Source organism: Narcine bancroftii, unplaced genomic scaffold (assembly GCF_036971445.1).
Source record: "Narcine bancroftii isolate sNarBan1 unplaced genomic scaffold, sNarBan1.hap1 Scaffold_114, whole genome shotgun sequence".
Lineage (NCBI taxonomy): Eukaryota > Metazoa > Chordata > Chondrichthyes > Torpediniformes > Narcinidae > Narcine > Narcine bancroftii.
In genome coordinates, this window is record NW_027211849.1 from 99,813 (window position 1) to 116,162 (window position 16,350).

A 16,350-nucleotide genomic window follows, 5' to 3' on the forward strand; every position below is an offset into this window, starting at 1 on the left:
TTGCAAAAAAATAAGTGGGAAGAGGTATAATCCAGGTAGCTCTGGTGAGTGGAGTTTATAATAGTTTGAAACTTGAACCTCTCTCTCTATTTCAGGAGACAATTTACTGTCATGTATTTAAAATGTGTCATATCATACAAAATTGTTTTTTTCTTGCTGAAAGACAGACAGATTCGCCATTGGCAGAAATTGCCTGAAATGCCTCTTGCAGTCAGAGAAGGAAGGAAAAGAGAGTCACTCTCCCCCACCCCCACCTTCCCGAATCATGGGCCAAGTCACTGAGGGTCTGTGGATTCTCTTTCAATGCTCACAGACCAATCCAAGCCATTGGTAATGCGAGCTCCAGTTTTGAAACTCTGACACGATTAGGAACCCTTCAGCACTCATATCCCAGGTCTGACACCCTTTTAGCCAGTCTTGAACCAGTCTCTACGAATCCACGGCCTGGTGTGAGTTCCTTGACTGCTTTATTCAGAAGCCCACAGCCTGCGTGGGTTCCTCTCCTCAAGTCACCTACAGCCTGTCACCTGTGTGGGTCCTTCAGCTGCAGAACCCCTCACTGGTCTGCTTCCATTGTCACTGACCTGTGGATTGAATCTTCTGCTTCTAAGATGTTGATGGGGTTTGGTCTTCTTGTTTTCTGGTGCCCTGCGCTAGTCCTGCGCTTCCCTAGAGTTCGCGGTGCCGAGGAAATTTAACACATCTAAATTAAAATTTTACAACTTAGAGGAGAATCTCCCATGTCTAGAGGGATGGAAAGGGCATTATTACAAATTGAAACCTAATATTTGAATATTCATGTGCCAAATTTGCAAAAGCATAGAGTATATATTTCTCAAGCTATATGTAATTTTTTCCAAAAGAATACAACTTTGAATGTTTGCATGTCATCTTGGCATCCCTAAAAGTATATCTGATTTCCAAGTAATGCAATACATTTCCTCATCACCACTAAGGCTAATTTAACAAATTTCAATTGATATATTAATAGTTTTAATTTGGGCCTTGTTCGTTCAATATTTACTAATAAAAATAAAGTTCGATTTTGCAGAAAAACATCTCCTGTAGCTTGTTCCAAAAAATTTCTAATTCTCCCTAAAAAGATCTTACATTAGGACAAAGCTAAGTTGAATGCAAGAAAGTTGCTACATCTTCACCACACCTAAAACATTGATCTGATAATTCTGATTTTATTCTAATCAATTTCTCTAGTGTAAGAAGTAACTAGAAAAAAAACTAGTTGTGAATTCCTTCCTCACTGCTGCAGCGTGGAACTCTGGTCAATAGTTCCAGACTGCTGAGTTGAAGTGAATTAATACATCTCCCCTGGATCAAGTGATCTGTTGCCAAATCAGCTTCCTACAGTGCTTTTCATATCCAACTGCGTGAGTCACCTGATTCCAGGTGTAGCTTTCAGATAAAATCCTTGCTGACATCTGCTCCATGACTGATGTAAAAAGAATTATACTGAACTAATTTATATCATTCATTACTACAACATTCAAATCCATTTCCCATGTTTGTCTAGACTTATGAACTCCTCATTTAAAAGTTCCTACTTGTAATAAAGAATACATTATCGAAGTAAACATTTTAATAATTCCTCTTTATAAGGAATTTCTATTTCAGTATAACATGGTTGGTCCTAACTTATCCTTCAAATATGTCCTTAGTTGGAAAGAGCAAAAAAGATTGCAATGAGTTATATGATATTTATTTCTCAGTTGCTCAAATGACATTATTTGACCCCTTTCATCACAATCTTCAACATTTATAATCCCCTTACGAAACCAGCTATTCAGAAATTGATGATCCTTCAAAAAAGAGACGAGGATTTGTATATCCACTTACACCAATTTCATCATTCATTTTATTCCATATATTAATCAAATGTTTCAACAATGGTTTATATTTATCACCAACCATTAATTTCAATTCCCACTTGGATATAAATTCTTCTGCTTTTCCTCTCTCCTATTTTATTTGATTCAATTTTAACCCATGGCAATTTTTTCCCTTTCAAAATAAGAAGCAAGAAATCTCATTTGAGCTGCTCGATACTAATTTTTAAAATGAGGAAGCTGTAGTCCTATCAATGTAGAATTTGCATTAAGAGAAACGCAGCTGTCTTTAGCTATCTTAATAAATTGGCTAAAATGGCATAACATGAGAACAAACATTCCGGAGGAGTGTGGGTTGCTTGTAACATGGGATTCAATTGGAAATGGTTTCACATGACATAAATTCATGACGCAGACTGTTTTCTAAGAATGGAATACAAGAGGAAGGTTGTCTCGGTCTCCAGTAGGATATAGATCACAAGATATAGGAGCAGATGTAGGCCCTTCGAGTCTGTTCCACTATTCTTCCACTCAGCCCCACTGCCCAGCTCTCTCCCCATAACCCTTGATTTCTTAACTAATCAAATACTTGTCAATCTCTGCCTTAAATAAACCCAATGACCTCAGTTCCACGGATTCATGACCGACTGACAAAATAATTTGTTCCACATTTGTTTTAAATTGACACCCTTTTATCCTGTAATTATGCTCTCCTGTCCTAGAATCCCCTGCCATGGGAAACATCTTTGCCATATGTACTCTGCCTAGGTCTTCCAGCATTTGAAATGCCTCTGAGGACCCCCTTATCCTTCTGTACTCCAACTAGTACAGTCAAAGAGTCGACAATTGTTCCTCATACACTAACCCTTTCATTCCTGATATCATTCCAGTAAATCATCTCTGACCTTCTCCAACACCAGCACATCTTTTCTCAAATACGGCACCCAAAATTCTAATTCTGTTTGAATGGAAAGGGAATTCTCCAACGACACATACACAACAGTGAAGTGATATTATGTCTTGTTGATATTTACCAAAAATTATTAAAGAGTCAAATAATAACTTGCAAAAGATGCCGGGGCCCAATTATGGACTATTATCACAACCTAAAGAGTTCGGGTTGTTCTGAAGCTTGGTGCTTTGTTACGAGACCAGAGGATCCCAAAACCCAGCAGCAATAGATATTCACCAAGTCAAATAGTTGCTTAAATAAAAGTTGATTTTAATTATCTTTAAACATGAAAACAGAATTACACTTTAACTTATCACCATTTTACTAACTTACTTTACCTAATTTACCCCCCTTCTAATTCTAAGTGCACGTGTGTGTCATGTGTGTGTAAGTTCAGAAAAGTCTTTGGTTCACAGTCCAATCTCACTTCGCATTCCTCCAAGTCCACTGTTTGCAGGCCATTCCTATACTGTGCACAGAATTGAACATATAAAAAGTTCACCAGACTTTTGTGCTTGAAAGGTGAATGATTACCACTCAGGAAGGTTCTTGTTGGTTTTCAGAGAGAGGTGTGTTGTTCAGGGAAGCATTAGTGTTTATTTGTGCTCAACGAACCAGCATCTGAAAACCGTTATATAATCAGAAAAGCTCTGATAGCTTTAGCATGGAGCAGAGCTGAGCCAGGACTTTACAGGTATTTAAGGGAGTGTGTGGGAAGGGTTTGTTCTGGACCAACAATCTCACCAAATGACTCTGCTTGAAATCAAGATTCAAACCATTTTGAGGAATTCAACAGGAATTGTTCAACAAGAGCTTGGTGTTCCCTGAGGAGTTTTCTTTCAACAGTGGAATTTTTTTTTTTTTAAAAGCCCGTTAATCTTCCTGATGCAGATCTTTGTATTTAACTTTCAGGTTGCTATCTGTTGTTAACTTGGAGGCCTTTAATGGGGTGACTGGGTGGAATCTTTGCTTTAACCAAGCAGTTTTCTTGCAATTTTCCAGCTGTAAGATGTGGTGTAGTTGCTTGCAAGTTTAGCAAGTGGGATTATGATGTGAAACTGCAAATCACAGCGCCATTTTTGTTTTTGAAAATGCAGATGTGAAAATGTTAACTGTGGTCTCCTTGGTTTGCTTAAGTTTACAGAGGAGATGTTGGGTCAAGCTGAGAAGACAGAGTTGGATGCTCTTTAGGCGAATCTGCTGGGCAAAGCAGAAAGAACAAAATGAGGGACTGAAAAATAATGAAGCAGACTGAAGTGACGTTGAACCAAACCCAGGTAAAGAATTTAATTTTGTGCAGTGTACTTAAGAGACCAAACGATTTGGGGTTTTAGTGGTGACCTATTTAAATGAACAAAATCTGATTAGAATTGAAGTTCATGGAATGTTTAGAAGTTGCCACAAAAAAATGGAGCATATAAATTAGATGTTGTAATTAAGATAAATGAACAATACAAAGAGCCTGGTGTCACAGTATCTGCCTCACTACCATACATTACCATTAAACCTTCTCCCCAATATGAACTTGATGTCTGTAGAGCTCGTTGAAAGAATCAAAGACTTGTTGATCCAAACCAAGGCTTTTATTAGCAAAAGACAGGAGCTCTTCACAGGTGGCCGACCAGTCCGGAATGATCCGACCTGGCTAGGGGCACAACTCTTTTAGGCCCTGACAATAGGCGTGGCTAAGCTCTCAGCCAATCGCTGTAAACACAGTCTAGATACTGTAACTATATACACTATATACATTGGTGATAGATCTGTACCATCACAATGTCAAAGTATATGCCAAAATTTATTGTACATCACTGTTAAACCTTCTCACTCCAGTGAATCTGGTGTCAGAATTATCTGTCTAAGTTAACCTTACATAACCTTCAACATTCTTCCCTCTCTGAACCTGGGGTCACAGTATCTAACAGAGTTTATCGTACAACACTGATAAACCTTATTCCCCCTGTGAACCTGGGGTCATAGTATCTTCCACAGTTTATCGTACATCACTGCTAAATCAGCTTCCACTGTGAACCTGGGGTTACAGTATCTTCTACAGTTTAGCATACATCACTGATAAACCTTCTCCCCATTGTGAATTCGATGTCACAGTATCTGCCTCAGTTTTCCGTACATCACCATTAAACCTCTCCCCAATATGAACCTGGTGTCACTTTATCTGCCACATTTTATTTTACTGCCACATTTTATTTTACATCACCGTTAAACCTTCTTCTTACTGTGAAACTTCTGTCACTTTATCTCCCACAGTTTATTTTTTTATCACCGTTAAACCTTATTCCCGTAGTAAACCTGCTTTCACAGTATCTGCCACAGTTTATTGTACATAACTTTTAAACCTTCTCACTACTGAAAACCCGGAGTAACAATATCTGACTCAGTCTACCGTACATCATCGTTAAACCTTATACCCACTGTGCACCTGGCGTCACAGTATCTGACACAGTTTATAGTACATCACTGTTAAACTTCTCACAAATGTGAATCCTGTCTCACAGTTTCTGCCTCAGTCTACCGTACATCACCGTAAAACATTATCCCCACTGTGAACCTGGTGTCACAGTATCTTCCACGGTTTATCGTACATCAGTGATCAACCTCTCCCCATTGTGAACCATGTGTCGAAGTTTCTGTCACAGCCTTCCATACATCACTGTTAAACCTGATTCCCACTGTGAATCTGGTGTCTCGTTAACTGACACAATTTATTGTACATCACAGTTAAACCTTCTTACTTCTGTAAACTCGGTGTCACAGTATCTGCCAAAGTCTACCTTACATCACCATAAAACCTCCTCCCCGCTGTGAACCTGCTGTCACTGTATCTGCCTCAGTCTACAGTACATCACCATTAAACCTTATACCCACTGTGCACCTGGCGTCACAGTATCTGACACAGTTTATAGTACATCACTGTTAAACTTCTCACAAATGTGAATCCTGTCTCACAGTTTCTGCCTCAGTCTACCGTACATCACCGTAAAACATTATCCCCACTGTGAACCTGGTGTCACAGTATCTTCCACGGTTTATCGTACATCAGTGATCAACCTCTCCCCATTGTGAACCATGTGTCGAAGTTTCTGCCACAGCCTTCCATACATCACTGTTAAACCTGATTCCCACTGTGAATCTGGTGTCTCGTTAACTGACACAGTTTATTGTACATCACAGTTAAACCTTCTTACTTCTGTAAACTCGGTGTCACAGTATCTGCCAAAGTCTACCTTACATCACCATAAAACCTCCTCCCCGCTGTGAACCTGCTGTCACTGTATCTGCCTCAGTCTACAGTACATCACCATTAAACCTTATACCCACTGTGCACCTGGCGTCACAGTATCTGACACAGTTTATAGTACATCACTGTTAAACTTCTCACAAATGTGAATCCTGTCTCACAGTTTCTGCCTCAGTCTACCGTACATCACCATAAAACATTATCCCCACTGTGAACCTGGTGTCACAGTATCTTCCACAGTTTATCGTACATCAGTGATCAACCTCTCCCCATTGTGAACCATGTGTCGAAGTTTCTGCCACAGCCTTCCATACATCACTGTTAAACCTGATTCCCACTGTGAATCTGATGTCACTTTATCTGCCACATTTTATTTTACATCACCGTTAAACCTTCTTCTTACTGTGAAACTTCTGTCACTTTATCTGCCACAGTTTATTTTTTTATCACCATTAAACCTTATTCCCATAGTAAACGTGCTTTCACAGTATCTGCCACAGTTTATTGTACATAAACCTTCTCACTACTGAAAACCCGGAGTAACAGTATCTGACTCAGTCTACCGTACATCATCTTTAAACCTTATACCCACTGTGCACCTGGCATCACAGTATCTGACACAGTTTATAGTACATCACTGTTAAACTTCTCACAAATGTGAATCCTGTCTCACAGTTTCTGCCTCAGTCTACCGTACATCACCTTAAAACATTATCCCCACTGTGAACCTGCTGTCACAGTATCTTCCACGGTTTATCGTACATCAGTGATCAACCTCTCCCCATTGTGAACCATGTGTCGAAGTTTCTGCCACAGCCTTCCATACATCACAGTTAAACCTTCTTACTTCTGTAAACTCGGTGTCACAGTATCTGCCAAAGTCTACCTTACATCACCATAAAACCTCCACCCCGCTGTGAACCTGCTGTCACTGTATCTGCCTCAGTCTACCGTACATCATCGTTAAACCCTCTACAACTCTGAACCTGGTGTCAATGTATCTGCCTCAGTCTACAGTACATCACCATTAAAACTTATCCCCACTGTGCACCTGGTGTCACATTATCTATCTCAACAAACCATACATCATCGTTAAACCTTATTCCCATGTGAACCTGGTGTCACAATATCTACTTCAGTCTACCGTACATGACTGTTAAACTTCTGTATCTGACACAGTTTATCGGACATTACTATTCAACATTCTCACTGCTGTGAACCCAGTGTCACAGTATCTGTCTCAGTCTACTGTACATCATCGTTAAACCCTCTACAACTCTGAACCTGGTGTCACTGTATCTGCCTCAGTCTACAGTACATCACCATTAAAACTTATCCCCACTATGCATCTGGTGTCACATTATCTCCCTCAACATACTGTACATCACCGTTAAATCTGATCCCTCTGTGACCCTGGTGTCACAGTACCTGACACAGTTCATAGTATATCACTGTTAAACCTTCTCACAAATGTGAATCCTACTATAAAATAATGCTCCCCTTCTAAGTCTCGCTGTATTGAATCCCCACCTATTTTTAAAATTCCAAAAAAAAAGAGAAAAATCAATCCCAAAACAATCTACTCAAAAGTAGTAGCCCCCTAAAAATCTGGGTGTGGTAAAGTCCACAAGTGGCAAGTGACTAAAGGACTCAGTGTCACCCACCCCCAGTCAGACTTTCACAAAGGACTGAAACAAAAACATTCAACGCAATGATTCCAGTCCCAATGATTGTTCCGGAACTTCAATATCGAGAAGACTTTGCGTCAATTCAACTTTTTTCCCATTCTTTCCATATTTTCCAATCTTCCCATTTCCATTCCCATTGACCCTTCCCTTCGGTGACAATGGTGACGATCACCCATTTCCTCGTACATCTGGCAATGAATTAGCAAATATTAAAGCATCATGGTCATTTTCAAAAAACTGAGATTAAAAATTCCCATAAAAATCTTTCAATACTGCCGCATGACAAAAAGCAAATTTATATCCCTTTCGCCACAATACTTCTTAGGCTGAATTAAATTCTCGGTCTCTTCTGATAATTTCTTGACTCAGATCTGCATTAAAAAAAACCCTATTATTTTGAACCATTAGTGGAGCCTGATTTTGCCGTGTTTTCTGCACCACCAATCGGAGGATCACCTCTCTGTCTTGATACTTAAAACAGCGAATCAAAACTGCTCGTGGTAATTGGCCTGGAAACGGTTTCTTCCTTAACGCTCTGTTTGCTCGATCTAATTCCAGTACATCTGGAATGAATTACCTGCCCTACACTTTTGGGATCCATTTCTTCAAAACCTTCACCGGATCCGAACCTTCCATATCTTCCGGAAGACCTACTATCTTAACATTATTTCTACGACTTTGGTTTTCTAATGAGCCAAACTTCTTCAATAATTCCTTCTTCTGAATCCCCCAATCTACAAAAGGATCTTCCACTATTTCCATTTTTTCACTATTACGCTCCACTTGACCCTTGCATTCAAGAAAGCCTCCTCAATCTTTTTAAAATGTTCTTGCACAGTATCCACTGATCGTGTCCATCTCGTAACATCACTCTTAACTACATTAATATCTTGCTTCATAAAAGTTATTTCTTCACACACAGTGTTCATTTTAGTTTTCATTTCTGAAAATCCTTGATTCATCTGATGAGTCATCTGCATTGATATATTTGCCATATCTTCCATGAGCTGAGCAATCCCTTCCAGAATTGGAAACACAGAATCCAGTCCAGGATCCATCACCTCCCTTTGAGGCCGACCGTCTTTTGCCTCAGTCCCCAGTTCTTCAAATTCAAATGAAGTTGAGCTCTCTTCTTCCTCCAAAGCAGTAAGTCCTCTTCCAGTGCGGCTGCAGGTCTGGACACCCGACAACAGCATGCCTACCTCATCAGCTGGCCATCGCTCTGGCTTCCCCATAGCCCACACCTTCTCCAAAGGTTCGTGGACCCTCGACGCATGGCGCATGCCTGGTAGGGCCACCCACCGCGCAGGTGTGTCTTCCGACGCTACACTGCGCACACCCGGACCACCAGGCAATGCTGCAGGCACGCAGCTGGCCCGTCCTCGCCCCCGAGTTAACGAGCGTATGAGTTGAAACCGGCCGAACTCATCGCTGAGCCTGCACCATCTTGTGATTGCACAAGATGGCGCCGCTGTAATACTAAGCCGGGCAGGAGTCTTCTGAGGCTTGGGGACTCCAGTCAACGACTCCGTTGCTTCAACTTGAACTAGGCCTCGATTCTTCAACACTTTTGTAAGGTAATTTCTTCTGTAACTGAGTTTTCACTTTTTTAAAAATTTGCAGCTATTTCGATCCTCCACTATTCCAAAGTCTATAAACAGTATTTTTAATCAATTTTACAACTTTTAAAATTGAGCATTTAATAGTCTAACTGGGGAATGGTGGAACCACATGTCTACCCTCTGCGCCATCTTGTCACAGTATCTGACACAGTTTATAGTAAATCACTGTTAAACCTTCACAGCCCTCTGTTTCTGCCTCACTCTACCGTTCATCAACGTTAAACCTTCTCCCCCTGTTAACTTGGTGTTAAAGTATCAGCCTAAGTTTACCACACATCACCATTAAACCTTCTCCCCAGTGTGAGACCGTTTTTACTGGAACTGCCATAGTTTATCGTAAATCACTATTATACCTTCTCACTACTGTGAACTTGGTGTTACAGAGTCTGCCAAAGTCTACCGTACATCATCAGTAAACCTTCTCCCAAATGTGAGCCTGGTGTTATTGTATCTGCCACAATTTATTGTACATCACTGTTAAACATTCTCCACCATGTGAACCTGGTGTCACTGTGTTTGCTAAAGGTTATCGTACAGCTCTGTTAAACATTTTCCCCACTATGAACCCAGTGTCACAGTAACTCCCTCAGTTTCCCATACATCACCAATAAAGCTTTTTTTTCCTACTCTGAGCCCAGTATCAACGTATCTACGTAGTCTCCCGTACATCACCATTAACCTCAGTATCTGCCACAGTTTATTGTACATCATTTTAAATCCTTCTCACTACTGTAAACCAGGAGTCATATAATCTGCCTTATTCTACCGCACATCTCTGTTAACCCTTCTCAATACTGTGAACACGGTGTCACAGTATCTGCCAAAGTCGACTGTACATCATATTCTCCCCACGTTGACCCATTTTTCACTGTTTTTCCCACCATTTATCGTATATCAGAGTTCAACCTTCTCCCCACTGTAAACTTGGAGTCACAGTATATTCCACAGTTTATTGTACATCACTGATATACCTTCTCCTTCTTGTGAATGCGGTGTCACCGTATCTGCGTCAGTCTTCCGTACATCACCATAAACTTCTCCCCAATGTGAACTTGATGTCACTTTATCTGCCACAGTTAATATTACATCACCATAAAACCTTGTTCCAACTGTGTACCTGGTATCACGGTATCTACCACAGCTTATCATGCATTACTGTTAAACGTTCTCACTACTGTGAACTTGATGTCACAGTATCTGCCAAACTCTACCGTATATCACTGTTAAATATTCTCCCCAATGTGAACCTCGTGTCACAATATCTGACATAGTTTATTATACATTACTGTTAAACCTGCCGGATAAGCTCCAGATAGCGAAAGAGGAGTTCTCGCATCTGCAGGAACTGGGGCCTCGCCGCTCCACCTGGTCCAGAGCCTCTTGTGGCTGGCGCCTCTGCAGAGATTAGCGATGGCTTAATGACACGACAGTACCTGACCGTTACCCCATCCCTCTCATTCAGGATTTTACGGCCAATCTGCATGGCGCGAGGTTATTCTCCAGGGTCGATCTGGTGCGCGTGTGTCATCAAATCCCATTGTAGCCTGAGGACATCCCCAAAATGGCTATCATCAACCCCTTCGGCTTGTTCGAATATCTACGCATGCCTTTCGAGCTCAAGAACATCACCCAGACTTTCCAGCACCTCATGAATACGGTGCGCAGGGATTTGAATATCATGTTCATTTATCTGGATGACATTCTTGTCGCCAGCAGAGACTGGGCACAAATCAAGTCTCACCTGCACACCCACTTCTCCCGACTGACCGAATCTGGCCTAACAATCAACCTGGCCAAATGCCAGTTCCGGAAAGAGTCCATGAAGTTTCTGGCCCACATCATCATGGCCGAAGGAGCTACACCAGCTGCTATGAAGGTCACTGCAATCAGAGATTTTCCATGCCCGGACAACCTCAAGGGGCTACAAGAGTTTTCAGGTATGGTCAGCTTCTATAACTGATTCATTCCAGGAGCTGCACACATCATGCAGACACTCTTCGCCAAGGACAAGATACTCGCCTGGACTCCAGACGCCAACAGGGTGTTCAAAGCCACAAAGGTTGCCCTCGTGAAGCCTACCCTGCTCCTCTACCCACGCACCGACCTTCCTATGGTGCTCTCCATCGATGCCTCTGCCACTACCATTGGTGCTGTCTTCGAGCAGCAGGCTAATGGACAGTGGAAACCACTGGAATTCTTTAGCCAACTTCTTCATCTGCCAGACCGCAAGTATAATGCTTTCAACCGTGAGTTGCTGGGCATGTACCTTGCTGTGCCTCATTTTCGCTATTTCTTGGAGGGGAGGCCTTTCACAATTTATACCGACCACAAGCCCTTCACTCAAGCTCTCGCTATAGCTAGAGATCCCTGTCGGCCCACTTACACCGTCACCTGTCCTTTGTATCGGAGTTCACCACCCACATTCAGCACAAGGCAGGGAAAGACAATGTGGTTACTGAAGCGCTCTCCCAACCGGCCATTTGCTCGCTGATACCCAGACTAGACTATGACCAGCTTGTCCCGGATCAGAAGTCCGACGAGGAGATGCAGGCCTTCAGAAACCCCCGACAGCGCCATTTTGGCCTGCAGTGCCAGATCCTCCCGAATCCAATCAGTGATGAGCACCCTGTGACCAGTGGTTCCCCAGCAGTGGCGCAGGCAAGTCTTCATCATATCCACGACCTTTTCCACCCTTCCATCAGGTCCAAGGTTCATATGGTGGCAGAACACTTCGTCTGGCATGGGCTTCGAAAGCAGATTGTGGACTGGGGCAGAACCTGCACCCATTGCCAGCTTTCCAAGGTACACAGGCACACCAGAATGCCCATGCACGATTTTGAACACGTCCGAGACTTTTCAGCCACATACATGTGGACATTGCCAGCCCCTTACCCGTTTCCCAAAGTAACTGTTATCCTTTCACAGTGATAGACTGCACCACTCGTTGACCTGAGGTGATCCCGATGCCAGATGCCTCCACGGACTCCTGCTCCCAAGCAGGTTGGGTTACCTGGTTCGGCATCCCGGCCCACCTCACTCTGGGCACAGCTCACCAACAGACTGGGAATTGAGCTGCATCACACAACGGCCTATCACCCACTTGCCAATGGACTGGTCGAACGATTGCATCGCCAACTTAAGTCGGCACTTATGGCCTGCCTCACTGGCCCCAACTCGGTGGATGAGCTGCCTTGGGTCCTCCTGGGAATCCGCTCGACACCCAAGAAGACCTGCAAATGTCATCTGCTGATCTGGTCTACGGTAAACCACTAGCCCTGCCTGGTGAGTTTATCAATGCACCTCACAACCTGCAACAGTTACTGCACGGTTTACTTCTCTGCCTCCGGGCCCAGTTGGACTCCTTCACACCCCCACCACCGCCCAGACATAGCACACAGGCCTCTTACATCCCCAGTGAGCTGTATTCCGCAGAGTATGTTTTTTATCAGATGAGGCCCTTCCACAGCACTCCTTCAAAGACTATATGAAGGGCTGTACAGAGTCATCCAGCATTCGGGATCCACCTTCACACCAGACATCAGTGGAAAGAGGGAAATTTTTACTGTGGACAGATTAAAGAAAGCACACCTCGATCCCAACGAGGCAGTGGTTGCGGCTCAACCCAAGAAGCGAGGCTGCCCAGAAAAAAAGGCCATTGACGCCGGTTCTGGGGGGGGGTGTGTGGCGGCAAGCCATGAGGCAGGCGATCCAGCCCCTCATGTCACGCACGTGGCGGGGCAGCCAGCCAAAATGGCGCTGTCGGGGGTTTCTCGCCGACCTCGGCACCAGACTCAGAAGCCCGCAACCTGCGGCCCACGTGACCCCCCAGTGACATCAGGGCCCCCGGTGTGCTTCTCAGCCAGGTCCGGGCTCGGAGCATAAGACCAGCCAGGCAGACCTGAATAAAGGAGTTTTTGCTCATTAAATTCAACCTGTCTGTTTGTGAGGTCATTCAGTAACAGAGTAGCCGCCGCTACAGTCGTATCTTAGTTTCTTTTCCTTTCTTTTCTTTTTTATATGTTATCAACATATATTTGTAAATACATAACGTTGTGATTTGATATTAATTGTTATAATATTTGATTTAAAGGAGGCTGGTCAAAAAAAGGCATAAAAAAGATTTTAATATGGGGACAGGAATAAAAGAAAAACAGAGGGTACTGGTGTGAGGGAGGGAAGGGTAATATTGTTTTGGGGTTGTTTCAGATGGGTCAGCTGAAGGGACTCGACTGATCCATCCATGATTTGTCCAGCATCTTGCTGTCATGTAGTGGTGAACCAGGGTGTTGCCTGATGGGGACACGGTGCTCTGAGCTCTGGACAGATAGATTGTGCTTTTCTCAAAAACACACTTCCTCAGGTAAAGCAGAGGAAGTGGAAAGGCCCTAGTGTGTAGGGGTAGGGAGGGTGGTGATGGGGGGAAGAGTTGGGACCCTCCAAAGTCATTGTGATCAGGCCTCGGAGACGGCATCTCTATCACTCGTATTTCTCTTCCCAGGAGAAGGAGCGATCTCAGAGACAAGACACGAGTCCAGAAGAACCTCGCATCCCAGCTGAACAGAGGACGGACAACATCATGATGGCCTGAATCTCTCCCCTTCTTCTCCCTCTGGCCCTGCCAACCCCATTCCCTGCATCTTCCATGTCCTTTCACCCACACCCCCTTTCTCCCCTACACCTCCTCCATCCCAACCCCCTCCTGCTTACCTTCCCCTTCCCTCACATCTATGCCCTAACCCCAGCCCTCCTCCTTTCACCTCCCCTTCCCCCCCCCTTTCCCCTTCCTACCCTAACCTAGGGGAAGGAGTGGTAGGGGAAAGGGGTAGGAGAAAGAGGGTAATGGAAGCGGGGTGAGTAAGGGGTAGGCTTGGGGGTGTGGGTATGGGATAGGGGTAAGGGGTATGGTTTGGGGAAGGAGAGAGGTGTAGGGGATAGGGGTAGGGTTTAGGCTTGGGTTGGGTGAGAGTAAGGGTTAGGGCCGGGATTGAGGTAACATCATGGTTAGGGTTAGGAGACATGGGCAAGGATTAGGTCTAGGTTTAAGGTTAGGATTAGAGTTCGGGGAAGTGGGTTTGTATTAGGTTTAGGGGAAGGGGTTAGGAGTAGGAGATAGAGGTGCGGTGAGTGTTTAGAGGAAGGTGGGTAGAATTAGGGTTGGGGTTAGGGGACGGCGTAGGGGTAGAGATAGAGTTAGGGGACAGGGTAGGGGTAGAGTTAGGGGATGTGGAGTAGTGATAGGGGGTATTGGTCGTGTTAAGGTTAGGGTTTGTTAGGAGTTAGAGTTAGGAGTAGGTGAATGGGAAGGGGGAGGGGAACCGGGAGGCGAGCGGGAGAAGGAAATGGGGAGGTTAATGGGCAGGGGAATGGGGAGGGGAATGTAATGGAAGATTAAAACCGTATTTTTTTTAACTTTTGCAACCTTTGCTTCTGCAAGGCTGAGAACCTGCTTGTGTTTTAGAATCAGCAGACTTAAGCTAAATTCCACCGAGGGACCAGAGATGCAGTTATCTGACGAAAGGACATCTGTGTACCAAGAACATTTAATCTTTCTTCTTGTTTTGGTCACAGACCTTGATCCCTAGCCTTGATGCAAAATAACCATTGTATTCAAAGTGATAAGCTAAAAATTATGTTATTTCTTAGAAGCCTAACATGCTAGCTTGCTCGCTTATCTTTCTTACTGCGCTGGGAATAGATGCTTGGGTAAGCAGTTTTTGGGTAATATAAGCCATGGTCCCGCTGCTGAAGTTTGAGACTCTCCGAGAGGTGGCAACATCTTTCAGCAAGAAGAACTTCTAGAGTCCAGCTAACGTCCTGGTCAATGGAGGTGGAGAAGCTGCAACCAGCGCACCGACAACCTATTACAAGTGTGCAGTCATTGCCTTGCTTCGGCAGTTGGGACCAGTCCAGGCGTTGATAAGTATAATTGGGAAGAGCTTGCATAATTTATTTTGAAATCAGCTTTTGAATTTGTAATAAACATTTGTTTAAACTGAACTGCTCTCGGTGTTGGTGTCTATTTTCTTATGGTAGCTCGAACACTGTGACCAATCTAAAACGAACAAAGTGAGAGGTACAAGTTTACCCAGGACAGGGAACAGGGTGGAGGAAAGGGGAGGTGAATGGAGGAAGGTATCTCTACCCCCTCCCTTCCCCACCCCTTCCCCTACATTATCCCTGCTTCTCCACTCCTCCTTCTAGCAGAAGTCGGGCCTCATTCCGGCTAGAAGCTCCCTGTGGTTTCAGAGCCTCCGTTTCAGGAAGTGCCTTTGATGCTCGCTGCTGGACAGACATCCTTTCTCTTTATTCATTCTGCACCGTCATTATTAAATTTAAAAATGGTTGGGTTTTTTTAAGCTTGAACTCCAAAGGCTGGTCCAGATAGACAACACAGAAACAGGCCCTTCGGCTCCTCTCTCTTGCTGGCTGAGCTGTTGTAATCAGTCCATATTCCTCTCCCCCTTTTCATTCTTTGCTCCCAGACAGCTCATGTTGCCTTGTCAATCTCAAGGCCTGTGGGAAGAAGCTGCCTGGCTGTCCTGCTTTTATTCCTCCATATCTCCTTCCTGATGGCAGCGGGACAAAGAGGCTCTGTGCTGGATACCTATTTACAAATGCCATCACTGCAAACAATCAGGGGTCCCTTACCTTGAGGTTCCACCCATGTTGCCTCTCCCTCAACACTCTCTCATCAGAACACTACTGCACCCTCCTTCCCCTCCTCTCCCAGGTCTCAGTATCCCCCTGACAATTCCAGTCAGCTGCCATGTCTATACCCTGCCCCACCTAAACAGATGGATCAATCAACACCTCCCCTCAAGAGTTCGAGGAATCCACTCTCTTGCAATGTCTTGCTAATGAATGTCCTGCATCCTCCTTCCCCCTTGGTTTCCTCCTGTTATCAGGCACCTGGATGGACCCCACACTGTTGAAACTACCCGTGTTCTCACTGATCTCTCTGCACCTCTGCTCTCCATCCAAGGGTCTTGGT